At 43.8% G+C, this 12,728-nt stretch overlaps 1 long non-coding RNA gene across 7 annotated transcripts in view; it reads left to right on the forward strand.

The window, feature by feature from the left end:
* The window catches only part of LOC147017193 (uncharacterized), an 82,001-nt gene that overhangs the window by 32,903 nt on the left and 36,370 nt on the right, over positions 1-12,728 (forward strand). For all 7 annotated transcript variants that reach the window (XR_015049390.1, XR_015049392.1, XR_015049394.1 and 4 more), the window contains exon 3: positions 4,872-4,959. This is a non-coding gene — a long non-coding RNA (uncharacterized LOC147017193). The remainder of the gene's footprint in view (positions 1-4,871; positions 4,960-12,728) is intronic.

Below are 12,728 nucleotides of genomic sequence, written 5' to 3' on the forward strand. Positions count from 1 at the left end.
CCGTCAGGACGTGATGGTGCCCTCACCATTTCTTTTGTTCAAGATTACAAGCGGCTTTGAAGAAGCTGGAAAATGTAGATATTAAATCCACAGATCATAACCTGTGACAATCAAACCTTCATCACTATCGAATGTGGTCCCATGAGGGTTAATCAATAAGTCTGTGGTTTCACAGAGAAGAATAAAAATATAGCAAAGCTGAATGTTCGGTTCAAATAATTATTGGAGAAACAACTATGTCGAAAAGTAAGTTTCATCAGTCTCAAATGTTGACCTTTTGATGTCGGGACACAAATTGCTGATCACTCTCTGTGACAACTACTACTACCACTACTACTACTACTACTACTACTACTACTACTACTACTACTACTACTACCACCACCACTACCACCACCACCACCACTATGAAGAATATTACTACTACTGCATGAAGAAGTACAGAATAAATTATACCTAATTATTCCCACGTTATGGGGTTGGGCAGGGAACATTTTCGGGCCAGAACTTTCACTCTCTCGCTGATCAGTTATGACGTTCAACTGAGAGTGCTATAGGTGGGAATTTGTAATTTTTTCAGGGTGCAGCGATAACTCACCTACCCTTCATGAAAGACAAGTGCTAGCAAATGGGTCCTCCGGCTTAATTTCCATCTGATGCACCGGACGCACAATGATGCCTCTCCCTACTTGCAAAACACTAGGATGACAGTTTATAGCTGGGTTAGAATCGAACCCAGGCTGGATAGCTCAAAGGAGAATGTTACTCTACCAGCCATTATACTAATCACCACTTGTATTGAAGTCGTTATGAAAAGTCTTAAAATACTGGGGTTGATCTCCCTGTCTCATTGGACCCTTTCTTGTCTTTCACTGCCTGAAGTTTTTAGTTCATTAGAATCTTCCGCGATGACATTTCAATTGGCAATGAATGTACACCTGGAATAAGTGATGGAACACTGAAAGATTCTCATGGCTCTGGAGTTAGTTACCGTCACAAGGTTAACTAGAATGGCACTCGGTAGAGCACATACCCCCGCCACGTAATGCCTGATCCACGAGAACATATTGGGCCCAATAGAAATATCATGCTATATAGACGATATCATATTTTTTGAAATATCATGCTATATAAACGTTATCATATTTTTTGAAATATCATGCTATATAAACGTTTTTGAGCCTTATCTCTAAATGGTGAAGAATCACTTGAAAAACTTAAATAATTCTCATATCCAGATCCGAATTCGGATCTTCAGCAAAATCGAATCAATTCTTCCTTGTGACATGCCCAGCGTGTCCACCAAGTTTCGTCCGAATCCGTGCACAACTTTTTGAGATATCGTGCTATATATAGTTTTTGTCCCCATCTCTCAATGGTGAAGAATCACTTAAATAATTCTAGTAGTCGGATCCGGATCCGGATCTTCACCAAAATCTAATCAGTTCTTCCTTGTCACACACCCAACCTGTCCACAAAAGTTCATCCATCCAAAACTTTATAAAATATCCTACACACACACACACACACACACACACACACACACACACACACACACACACACACACACACACACACACACACACACACACACACACACACACACACACACACACACACACACACACACACACACACACACACGCGAAACACACACACACACACACACACACACACACACACACGTGAAACACACACACACACACACACACACACACACACACGTGAAAACATAACCTCCTTCACCATGAAAGGTATACAACAAACATAAACTCAAACTCAGTCGGTGAGAATAACACTCAATTCAAAACACCTCCTCCTCCTCCTTCGTATGCACCATAAGGCTGCAGGTAGCATCATTAGCTGAGGGTGCAGCTGTGCTACTGATGCAGTGCCCCGATGTACAACGGTACAAACCAGTACAACGGTACTCATTTCGCCAACCTCAGAAGAAATGATACTTGCCCTCTGTGTTCTTGCAGAACTTCATTGGGAATTTCAGCGTTCATTAAATGTGGTGTATATTGACATCAAGGCCGCATTTGACTCTGTTGACCGAACATCCTCATGGAAGGTGCTGAGAGGCAATGGAGTTCCATCATCACTTCTCAACCTGATTCCGGAACCTACATGAACATACAACAGCCCGCGCTAGAGTGGACACCGAATTATCAACACCTTTCCCCACGTCTTCTGGAGTTCATCAAGGTTGCGTCCTTGCTCCCTCCCTCTTCTGCTGCGCCATGGACTGGATAATGTCAAGGTTTACAGATCAACTTGGAATCAATGTCGGAAGAGAAATCATCACTGAACTACTCTGATGATGATGCTGCTCTATTTGTGAGAGGCCCTGTTTACTGGCCGGCTGTGTTCAACCACTTTGAATCCGTTGCTAAAAGCCTAGGCCTTAAAATCCCTCATGGCAAAAAACCAAAGTACAGAATGTTTCCATTGGTCCTTCTCCCCTGCCAGTACCTATCTCTGGTGTAGTTGTGGAGTTAGTGGACCATTTCACCTACCTGGGCTCCAACATTCATTCATCTGGATGCTGTAGCCCTGATGTGCATAGACGAATCGGCATGGCTGGCTCTGTCATGGGGCAACTCGACGCTGTCTGGAAACATCACCGGCTTGGTTTTACCATCAAAGCTCCACATTTACTGAACATGCGTTCTACCTGTTCTCCTCTATAGTTGTGAGACATGGACTCTTTTGAAAAAGGACCAAGACACTTTACAAGCTTTCCACATGCGATGTCAACATCACAGCCTTGGGGTATGATGGTATGACCGAGTTTCAAACAGGACTATTTGTGAGATGACTAGACTAGGCCCCATCACACTCGATATTGCAAGGAGACGCTATTCTTTGTTTGGACAGATCCACCGTTTAAATGAACATGTACCGGCTCATATTTCCCTGCAATTTGTCACGAATCTTTACCATGGTCACCGACCCGATCCAACCTGGCGCCGTCCTCGAGGACGCCCAAGACTTTCTTGGTTGCACCAGTGTGCCAACGAGTTTGGCCTTAGCCCACGTGAATGTTGGCAGAAGGCGGAAGACCAATAGTTATGGGGGTCGCTACATCCCCGAGTTAGGCATGCGTATTAGTAGTAATAGGAGAAGAATGACAGGCTGAGTCAAACCCACCTGGTGTTAATTCAACGGATAAAACAGGGGCTGAAACTCAGGACCCTGAGGTCCCAAGCCAGCTGGCCACCCTGTCTACTAAGCCAACACCAGGCTTCGCATCAAAACACCAATGGGCTATCAATTCAGTAGTTTAATTGTTCATAACCCAGTTATGTCTGGCCATGAAATTAAGGAGTCATCAACCTTTCTCTAAATATTATCGGAATGATGTAAACACCGTATTAGCGTTTTACAGACGCTACATTTCAGTGCAATCTTATTCGGTTATCAGTGTGAAAATGTTCGAGGGTTGGTTTGAGCGTATTGCTTCCCAGTTATCACTGTGAACAGGAACTAAGATCCAGACTGATAGTGTAACATGCCAAGACTCTTGGGAAGGGCGTTTGGATATTTCCATGACATGCAGAGCAACACGATTAGATTGTTCGAAGTTTAAATATGGAAAACTCGTTTTATTAATTAATCGTCGTGAGCAGCGTTAATCAACACACTTCAAGAAATCTTGATAAACGTTTTCGGGGTGATCTACTTATTCCGTACACAAATATGGTGCAATCTTTCACCCTACCCACCTTATTTCCTTCCATTTGTACCCCCATTTCTTCAGCCCTACCTTCCTTCAAAACATATCTATCTTCTCTCCCCAATCCTCCTGTACCCCCCTGCCCTCCTTTCTTGTATCGTCCTTTCTCTTCCTTTTGTCATTTTCATTTCTAACCCATTCCCCACATGCACATGTAATTATGAGATGTACCCCACCATGAGGTAACTGATTACTTTTGTATCGCATGCTTTTTTGAAAAAAGACGATGGGGATATTGTAATTGGCTCCGTCTGTCTGTCTGTCCATCATGATATCTCATCTTAAATGGAAGGGCAGAATTCACCAAACTTGGTAGTTATGATCAACACATGGTATGAAGGTGCAAGAACAGTGCCAGTTTTGGCCCCGTCCCCTGGGGTGGGTTCAAAAGGTCAAGTTCCAAAAAATGCAATTGTGGGCACATTATTCAACATTTTTTTTCAATGAAACTTTGTATATGCAATCAACATTGGAGGACACGTGAAATATGTAACCATTTTTTGGATTTAACCCCCTGCTTCATTCCCCATGGGATGGGATTTAGGTTCACAGGTGTCAAAACTGGGGGAAAACAATTAAACTCCAAATTTGACATTGGGTCATTCTTGGTGGAACTTTTTGCCATCTTTCAACTTTGCGTTAGGTGGGAAGCGTGTGGGATTTGTGATGCACGGAGCATTTTGCTTCGTAATTTATATCCAATTGGAAACCATCAATCAAACTTGACTGACAAGCATCTCGCACTTTCGTCGCTTTTACGGTTCATTTGCTGGCACATTTATACCTCGTCGGAATGTTGCATGATCTAATCCGCTTAATGTCTGCACCAAATTCACACAAATATGATCGTCGTGTGCTCCTGCAATATCGAGTCTGTCCGTGAGCCTCAAGAGTCGCATCTCTCATTAATAATTAAAATCATTTCAAAACAAGCATGAACAGTCAAAGATCATTATCAATTTACGTATGGCTTGTAACGACAATTGTTGTATGTTGGCATAGATTAAATTAGGGACATTTTTTTTCTTGCACTGTTCTAAAAAATATATGAAAGCAAGTAATGCGCATCTGATAATATAAGTGATTCTAACATGCTCTTTAACATGCTTATGGTGTTGCACGTACTGCCCAGACAGGAACCACACTCTGCAATAACAACCTGGGTGTCTAGGAACCTCCAAGAACACCAGACCACTTGCTGCTTGCTACCTGCAGTGCAGGTTAGGAATTTGTTCAAGGTGCTAGTGATAATTACCTACTCTTCACAAAACACACCGTGTGATCTTTAGAGTTCACGAACAGACAAGTCCTCCGGCTTCATGGCTTTTCGATGGACAGAACGAAAATGGCAGATTATACCTAGTTCGAGATTCGAACCCTGGTTCGACGCAGCTCAAAGGCAACGGTAGTGGGCATTTCTCCAGGATATCCTGCTGCCTCACATACTGTTGTAATGTAGTGTGTGTGTGTGTGTGTGTGTGTGTGTGTGTGTGTGTGTGTGTGTGTGTGTGTGTGTGTGTGTGTGTGTGTGTGTGTGTGTGTGTGTGTGTGTGTGTTTAAATTAGCTTTATATTGCATACATCACCCTTAGCAAAGCAATGCTTTGCACCATTCCAATCATTGCTTGTAGATTAGTAAACTCTCAAGTCATGTATCAAACATGTCGAGTTAATTTGAACACCGTAATTATTGATACATTTGCAGCATTCCAAGCTCCGTGAACATTTGTAATCTCATAGAATCACTCAAGTCACTTTTTGTCTGAAAATTATTAAATTCACCCCCACCTTCCGCTCCCCCACTCATCCCCCCAAACCAAGTTGGTGGGGGAAGTAAGATGTCTCCCCGTCGTCACGACAACACTCGCTGTACTCAGAGTGAGCTGAGAGATGATAGCACATCGTCATTTGTGGATCGATTATGTTCCATGACAATGCTGTTGTCGTATCCACAACAATCATCCACAAAGAGATACAAACTCACCCCCATTGTATCTCATTTGTCTATTGTATGAGAGAGACTTTGCCAAAGGTGGTTTGCACAGAATATTGTTTTACCCAAGCCCGAAGCAATTGGGTTTAACTGTGCATTTACCGGTTGCCATGCACTCGGCCGTTGCTTTGTCGAAGGCTTGCGTGGCTTTGGAAAAGAGGTCACTGTGACCTTACCTGTCTACCATCTGGATTTCGGAATTATAACAGGAAAGGTGTTCCATTGGCATCCAGCATGTTGAAATTGATCGTGTTCCGACATAAAATCACCGACATAAAATGCTGCAACGCATAATAATTCGATTTTTGTTTGAATTGTGATGTAAATCTCAAGGAGGAGGTTGTATTTCTTTTTTTCAATGGAGCGCAAGTACGTTGGTAGATGATGGCCACATTGAAATAAGATGTTAGAAATGGGATTTCGAACTGGAACCCCATTGCCACGAGGGCCGTGCACTGAGATAGGAATGCAAAACAGGCTTTGCACACATTATATAATAGGCCATTATGTGGAAACAAGATTCAAGCTGTTGAACAGATCTTCTTACATGACATAACAGGTTTCAGGTGTACACAGGTGAGGTTATGATGAATGTACAAGAAGTCAGGCTTCCTTAAACCACATCTTCCTTTCCCACATTGTTTAAAGGAGTTTGTTTTATTGACAGATGCTTCATGCAAACAGACGGAATAGCAGTCCAGGAATTCGAGAAAGCAATTCCTGTTTCATATTTCGAGGCCCAAGAATGGACAAAAAAAGGAATGATTGCTGGAAGCCTGAAGAGACTGCAGTCCCACCTTTCGCGTGACAGATGGATATGAAAGCTTAACACACCCCCTGGGCCCCAAAACAGCTTTCCTGCTATGGAAACTCCTCCGGGAGTAACAGAGATGGGAGGTATGTGAGGTTTCTCGAGAAAGTGCAGCGCGCAGACCTCACGCTCGGAAATAACTGCTGTGTGAGGTCAGACATTGCCGAGTGCTAAAGCCTTGCGCAGCCTTTGTGGCCTTCTCAGATGTGTGAATTGATGTCAGAACGCAGAGCCAACCAGACAGACCTTGTCCTACCAGGCCTTGAAGTGTTGTGTTGAGATTTGTACAGTATTGTGCAACTTCAACCACTCTGGCAGATAGTTAATACTTTGTACTACTACTACTACTACTACTACTACTACTACTACTACTACTACTACTACTACTACTACTACTACTACTACTACTACTACCACCACCACTACCACCACTGTAGTTAACAGAGGATGTGCAGATTACAAAAATCAGACGCTTCTACTCAGGTACCACTGTAGCTGAAGTTTTTTTTTTTTTTTTTCCTAGGTTGTGTTCCTGGTGGAGTCGAATTCTAGTACAAATTGCCAATGGAATGAGCACTGCATCATGGAACACTTCCAGCTGTCACACCCACAACCACGGGGACCAAAATGTCCCCTGAATCTTTTGAATACTTGGAGGTCTTTGGACCTATACCATGAGTATATGTTTGCACAGAATGAACCTGCCTTTATAGTTCTTCCTCTCACCCATGCTCCCCCTCTCCTCTACCCCCAACCGAACTCCTTCCCTTCCAGGAATGTGAAGGAGTTCTGTAAGCACGTTTCTACAAGTAAAACCCATTCTGGGATCCTGTCACATGGAGTTAGGAATGAACCATTATAGTTTCTCTAATTGCCAATTAGTTTAAAAAGTACATAGATGCGAGCTACGAGTCAGAGAGGTTTAATTTGTTGTATTTCTTTCTCTTTTACACACAATGGGGATAGTGGTGATATTACACAATGAGGGTTGTCTCCAAATGCGGATTTTGTGGTGGTACACAATGGGAATGATTGTGGTACATAATGGTGGTAGTAGTGGTACACACTGGGGGTGGAGATGGTACACACTGGGGGTGGTGGTGGTACACAATGGGGGTGGAGATGGTACACACTGGGGGTGCTGGTGGTGGTGGTACACAATAGGGGCGGTGGTCGTGATGATGGAAGGGGAAATACAAAGAACTGTAGCACAGGAAGTCATTTTATCCATCATGCCTGCTCGACATAAACACCACATTAATTAAATCCAATGGTTTATTGACTCATAGGAGAGGTGGGGTTGGGAGGGATGAGTGTGGAGGTGAACAGTGGTGCAGGTACAAGGACATCAACATCACCTGGGTGATGTGTGTGTGTGTGTGTGTGTGTGTGTGTGTGTGTGTGTGTGTGTGTGTGTGTGTGTGTGTGTGTGTGTGCGTTTTGCTTACATCACTTGATAAACTAGAAAGGTACTCGGTAGAGTACATACCTCTGCCACGTAATGCCTGATCCACAAGAACATATCGGGTCCAATACATTTTTGAAATATCATGCTATACAGTACTCTATCGTTTATTTAATACATCTCTCAATGGTGACGAATCACTTAAAACATTTAACAATTGTCGTGTCCAGATCTGGATCCGGATCTTCACCAAAATCGAACCAATTCGTCCTTTCCACACACCCAACATGTCCACCAAGTCTCGTCCCAATCCGTCCACAACTTTTTGAGATATCCTGCTTTATATTAGTTTAGCCCTATCTCTCAATGGTGAAGAATCACTTAAAAAATTCTCGCAGTCGGATCCGGATATTCACCAAAATCTAATCAGTTTGTCCTTGTCGCACACCAAACCTGTCCACAAAATTTCATCTGGATCTGTCCACAACTTTTTGAGAAATCCTGCACAAAAACAAACAAAAAGACAGAAAGGGGTGAAAACATCACCTCCTTAACTTTCGGTGGCAGAAGTAACTCTGAGGGGAAGGTACATCATTGTAGGTCAGAAATAACCATGTGAGATTGAAAAAACATAAATAAACATCATTTTGTGGCTGTTTTAGACACATCTTCACTGGGCATTACCATAGATGATGATGATGCAAAAGGGGCAATATCGCACTTTCAAAATGATGTATGAATGCTGAATGAGACCTTTTGAGCATGAGCACTCACTGTCTGTATGTTTTCAGTGACTTGGTTCAGCTTGCCGGGCACTTTTAACATGCCGTTTTGAGTTTGAAATCTGTATTTCAAATCGTCTTTTAAACATAATTTTCAGCATTAGACGAAAGAGTGGCAATTTCCAAATGGTGAACCATAATTGTTCAGTTCCTGTATGCAAATTGGATCCTGGATAAGGGTTTGGTTTGTACAATTTGCTGTTAATATAAGCGAGTGGAGGCAATCAAGAACACACACACACACACACACACACACACACACACACACACACACACACACACACACACACACACGTTTCCATTTTAGCAATAGATACAAAAATCTGATATCATTTCTCTTCTAGCCCTGGAATCAAACAAACAATAGACTGCATTTACAATAGCACTCACAGCTCCCACCTTCTCTTCTACATCCCACCCTCCCAATATGATCAATAGTAAATATCATCATTTTAAACTTCCTTTGCACATCCACAAGCCCCAGATATGTCCTTCACATCAGTGTTCAGAAGCAACTCATCCAGATACACATTTAATTCACTGGTTGAGATCCATTGGGGTGGGGAGGGGGTTGTGTAGCACACACCCGTCCACTCGGGCTTTGCACCGATCCAAATGGTCAGCAGTTTGCCTTTTCAAGTTCTTTTCCAAGTATTTTGACTTATTTTAGAGCTTTGTGAGCCATTTCTGGTGACAATCCTTATCCCGGACACATGATATACTTTCTTTCGTCCCAAACACGCAAGCTTCCTGGGGTTTCTGCGCATGCGCACTGAGCATTCTGGGTTCATTTTGAAAGTCACGTATTGTGTGCAATGGTTGGGCTTGCAACAGGAAAAGCAATGGTTAAAAAAAAAATCAGAAATAATATTAGTCACCAAAGATAAGCACCATTGCATATACATTAACATAATAAATGGATTGGTAACTCACAGTGAGGCCGATTTCAAAAGGGAAAACTTGACCAAAGTGAAGTGTAAATCCAGGGATAGATCTTCACACTGTGTTTCCAAGTAAGAGAGAGGACCTTCTGTAGTCTGTACTTACCATTAAGTAATCAAATATGTTTAAAAAAAAAAAAAAAAAAAAATATATATATATATATATATATATATATATATATATATATATATATATATATATATATATATATATTGTTACGGCTGTGGAAATTCGCAGAGCACCATATAGGTCCTTAGATCAGTCATGTCGATAAGTCTGTGTTCAGATAGATTTCCCCACCGATGTCTAAGGGATTTATTCGTGTAACCGGGCTGTGAATCTTCAGTTAGCCGTTTTTCTTTTGCTATCGTTATTTTGTACCAACCGCTCACAACAACCACCTCCACCACCAACCTCGCTCTCACCAACCGCATTTCAACCACAACAACCGCCTCCTCCACAACTGCCTTCACACAACCACCTTCTTCACAACGCCAACCACAACCACCTTCTCCACAATGCCAACCACAGCCACCATCTCCTAAACCACAGCTCCCCCAATGACCAACAACGAACAACATCGCTTCACCTTCAACTCCGCAAACGCCGCCATCTTTGCGCCAGCAACGGCGAGTTCCCAACAAACAGCATTGCTGCAAACAGACGCGGGGGTTTCCTCGTTGTGAAGGGCCGGTGATTTCCACAACGTCTGATCTCCTTTGTTGGCGCCAGGGACGGTGATTTCAACCACGTCCGCTCGCTCCGAGCTTCGCCTCGAAATTCGGATCAGGAGATCGAGGGGGGCGGAGCCAGTGGGGGTCAGAGGTGAAAGAGCGGAGATCAAACCTCGCCTCACGGATCCCATATAACAGCGTGCAGAGCGCCGAGTCAGTCAGTCGGTCTAGGTTTGGAGTGGTGTGAAGAGCAAGGTTCGAGTCCAGTGGAGGGCAGTGGAGGTCTGGGTTCGCCGAGATGGGAGCTGGGAACGCCGCTAGGCCTGCCGTGCTGTGCAGAACTGCGTGTTTGTGTGCGGGACGGGGGGAGAGCCGGAGAGAGGTCGCCAGCCGGCACCGAACGGTCCGAGGTGATCGGGCTTTGGGACAGTCCGAGCGGCGCTGAGGGACGGATGGGCTCTTAAAGGGAGCATAAACTCTAAGAGAGCAAAAGACCCGTTCGTTCCTCTGAGGTGTTGCCGGCTGGGCCCGAATCACCAGGCCGTCTGACGAGGCCTGGGCCGGACCGCGGTCACGACAGCTGCCATGAGGACGGGACGTCGCGGGTCGCCCCAGCGAGGCACCACGAAGGTGAAGGTAACCAGGCCGGCCTCGCGGAGCTTCTGCAGTCATCACAGCTCAGTGAAATAAAGACCCAAGAGGTCCAGTCTTCCCCTCGTCTTTCCTGGGGTTTTTCTTTGTTTCTTTTGAATGAACGTTGTGGCGCCATGTCTTTAGGTAGAACTGTATAATTGTACTTAATTAATAGAACGGTGGTAGTTCTTTTTCTTGCTCGCGTCTTGTCCCTTACCCCCATTGCTTACATACGTGCTTGTACATTGCATTGCTTTTGTTTGCCTCGCCTGATTGCATACATGACTGCATATGTGTTGTGTGTGCAAATAAATGTGCTTGTGTGAATGTTAACCCGTTCGTCGCGTCCTTTTCCTGCATTGAACTGCCATATTGAGTTCGGAATAATAGCTGGCTTTGTAATAGCCGATAAATAGAATCGGATCCAACGGGGCTTTCGCGATAATACCCCGCTCGGTTATCCCAAAACGAAGCAAGCTGCTTAAGCGGCTCGTTTCAAGCGGGCCCCGTTGAGGTACAGTCTCTCGGTAGTCTGCCCGCGTGATTAATTAGGTATATCAACAATTCGGCAATTGACCCTGCAGCGCGCGGGTAGAGTGTTGACCAGGCTGTGGTGTGCTTAAAACACCCGTAGCGGGATTTTGGCGTTTGATCCGGAAAGCTGCGACAAGATTGTCCGTTCGGTGGGCGAGAGCGGCTGGAAGCGGTCGTCCGCACGCCGGCGGGCGGAAATCCACAACAATATATATATATATATATTTTTTTTTTTTTACAGTATCTATCCAACTGTGGTCATGTATGAACAACTCATCTCAGTAGCTGTTTATGGCTTCAAAACCTTTCTAACAAGACAAGTTGGTTTATGGAAGACCTGATGATCATTCTGTTCCATATTAAGGGCTTGTGCACCATGAAACATTGTGATATCAAATATCTGCAGCCAGACAGTAAATGGGAAAGAGATGCTTACACATTTATTCCTGCCATAATAGTTGGCACAAACTGGATAAAAAATAACGATTGTTTGTTTTGGTGAAGTTGGCAGTGGTAGACCTGCAGCCTATTCTCTTTGATTTGCATTCCCAAACGCCTTGCACAGATTATTTTGTCTTGTCCTATTTACTTGCACTGTTATTGGCTTTGATTGTTACAATTGACCGATTACGGATATGATTTCTAGCTTTAAATGATGCTGTCATGGTGGATGATGGTGCAGGGCCATTTTTATCCAATTGAGTGACTCGATTTATTTTGTTTTATTAGGTATTTTTTTCCATTCAAAGCTTGAGCTTCATGGAAGAGCTGAAACAGACTGCAAGTGGGATTTTGACATGTTTGAGATTCCTAGTGTGGCTGGCAAACTAACCTCTTAAAGGGAAGTTAAACTGGCAACCATGATCACACGACAGTCTTGCTCTTGACCATTTTCACTGCGTTAAACCATGCAGACCCAGTATATAAGGTTTACCTGTAATTTACTTTGCTATTATTCCCCAAGCACTCAAGATCACTCTACTGTGCTGTTTATTTTATATTTTATGGATGGCATGTGGAGGAAAGGATGTGCTGAAAGCCACACAAGCAGCTCCCTGTGATGAAGACAATGCCTGGCACCCCACCTCAGTGGACTAAAATGATGAGGCCATTGAGGGTCTCTATAGGGTGGGTGATGGTGCAACCTTGGGTAAGCTGGTAATAACCAACCTACCCCTGCTGGTTTTAATGAAGAGTTTTCCATCCCCTAGGTGGG

Source organism: Eptatretus burgeri, chromosome 11, assembly GCF_056783735.1.
Source record: "Eptatretus burgeri isolate ZD-2024b chromosome 11, Ebu_testis_v1, whole genome shotgun sequence".
Lineage (NCBI taxonomy): Eukaryota > Metazoa > Chordata > Myxini > Myxiniformes > Myxinidae > Eptatretus > Eptatretus burgeri.